The following is a 2,375-nucleotide window of genomic DNA, read 5'->3' on the forward strand; positions in this document are numbered from 1 at the left end:
GACTATTTTTCACGTCTTACTCATTCTGCTAGTTTCAGCCTTTCTCTTGTGACAAACATCTGAATTTCTGGAACACACAGAGGAGAAGAAACATTTTATTTCTGGATTTAAACATGGACCACACATTGCTCTGTGTGCTGGGAGTATTGTGTAAGTACATTACATTTTCTGTTTGAATCGTGTCGGTAAAATCATCTTTAAATGTTTGGACGTTAATCACCATGGTCAACAGAGAAGAGAAACGCTGAATGTTGGTTGGTTGTTTAGTTTGCTGCAGATTGTTTCAACAGATACAATTTGTATTTAATACCTTCACACTATGGGCCTAGTCAAAAACTCCTTTGAGTGTCTGTATAGAATTTTAGATGTTCAGCATTTGACATGTATAGAAAGTCATTACTCTATAATAATCACTGTTTTTGAGGACTAAGAAGGATTTTTGTAGGTTTTGCATAACTTGGTTTTGCAAAAGAAAGAAAAACAATAAACCATGTAAAATCACCTAATAGCATTGTTCAGTCTTCACTCAGATGTAAAATGTTTAATTTTTTCACTGAGTCTGATTCCACTGCCAACTTGGCTGCAAGTTTATGTGAGGAAATGAGAACAAACTGATGATATTTTTGACATCTTCATCAGAGGAGCTGTAATCTGAATGTTCATCTAGAACTTGTAGCTCTGATAGTTTGTCTCCTAAATTAGTTTTTGTATCCTCACCTCTTGCACAATAAACCTTGTCAGAATCTTTGTCACTGAAACATGGCAGCTTAGATTACTTTATAATTTCATAAGGACATGGAGGAGACTGAGTATTACAGATCTTGATGCTGTGAAGGTCCTCATTATTAATAAACATTATGAATCTCTTAAGACACAAAGATCATAAAAAGGTCAACCAGAGCCAAACACCAAAACATATCAACACCTGTAATGTAAACTAATATGGCTGGTGTGTGTGTTTAACTCACAGTACTCTGTCAGTTTTATTCTTCCACTGATTCCAGATAAATCATTGAACATTCAAAGACCAGCAGGTCTTCATCTCTGTGACAGAAACACAATCAAATTCCTTAAATGCTCTGTTTCACCCACACTGCTCAATCTGAACTACATTTAACAACATAACTTTTTAATTTGAGCTGAAGCTCCAAAAGTATGTAATACATTTTAATAGTAAATGTGGCATGTTTCTTTATAGTGATTTTTTTGTTTGTTTCACATCTAACATTTCAATCTGTGTTTTAGTTCTCAGTTTTCTCCTCTGCTGTGGAAAGTCTCCAGGTAAAAGATTATTCTTTTTCTAGAGCTTGGCTGAATTTGCATTTTGATTGAATTAAGCTTCTGATTTTGCATCTTTGTGTTATAGGAGAATCTCTTTTTAGCAGGAATCTTAGGACATCTGTCACCCATACTTATGTAACAATTACTAATATGATGCAGCTACAAATGAGTGCCAAACAAGATTTTTCTGTTTGGAGACAAAAATAAGTTGGTTTCACATCTGTAGTATTTTGCCCCCTGATGTTTTGGATTGAGCCTCAGAATAACTGCCTACTATTATAAATGTGTGTCCAAGTAAATCCTGGTGTCGTCTTTTTACTCTAAAGGACATTGATCATTGAAACTATTAAAATAGAATAAATGTTTGTAGTTTAAATTAATTTATACCCTGTTAGGCAATTTACTGTACAGATTGACATTAACATTAAATATAAGAAATGTAAATATGTTAACTGTCATTAAATGAGTCTAAAAATGTCCTGTAGTTTTTCAATGAAAATTAATACAATTATATTATTTTCCTAAAATGTCAGAATATTGAGAATTATTTTGGTTACTTTCTTCAAATTTACCACTTCATTTTCTGAGTTTTTGGTTATATTGCCTTTAAGTTTCATGAATTGGGGTGAGTTGTTTTCCTAATCTTTCCTCAATATTCTCATCTTGGTTTGCTGGTATTTTGGCCCAGTCCTCCTGGTGTAACTGAGTCAGGATTGTAGGTGGTTCTGTTCTTCCACATTTTCACTTGTACAAAACTTGTCCATATGTGACTGATCCCTTGAAAACATTGACTTTGTCATCTGCAATTTACTTTTTAAATGACTGGGGTTATTGTCCATTAGGAAGAAATTGACAAACTGAAATATGTAAACAAAATTTATACTTATTCTTCCATTGTGACATCTCATTTCTGAAGTGCACCAGTCCCTCCTGCAGTAAAACAGACAAAACATGATGCTGCTACCTCTGTGCTTGATGGGTATTTTGGTATTTTAACATCACTATGGATTATGAAATTTTTGGTAACACTTTATTTGAAGGGGGTGAATAAGACTGTCATAACACTTTCATAAACATGACATAACACCTGTCAT

General features: G+C 33.6%; 1 long non-coding RNA gene across 1 annotated transcript; it reads left to right on the top strand.

The window, feature by feature from the left end:
* The first annotated feature begins 1,203 nt into the window (after positions 1-1,203).
* On the top strand, positions 1,204-1,580 carry LOC107835319 (uncharacterized). Its single transcript, XR_001661129.1, has 2 exons — positions 1,204-1,281; positions 1,367-1,580. It is a non-coding gene; the product is annotated as an uncharacterized LOC107835319 (long non-coding RNA).
* Positions 1,581-2,375: the final 795 nt, after the last annotated feature.

This window comes from Poecilia formosa, unplaced genomic scaffold, assembly GCF_000485575.1.
Source record: "Poecilia formosa unplaced genomic scaffold, Poecilia_formosa-5.1.2 Scaffold1586, whole genome shotgun sequence".
Taxonomy (NCBI): domain Eukaryota; kingdom Metazoa; phylum Chordata; class Actinopteri; order Cyprinodontiformes; family Poeciliidae; genus Poecilia; species Poecilia formosa.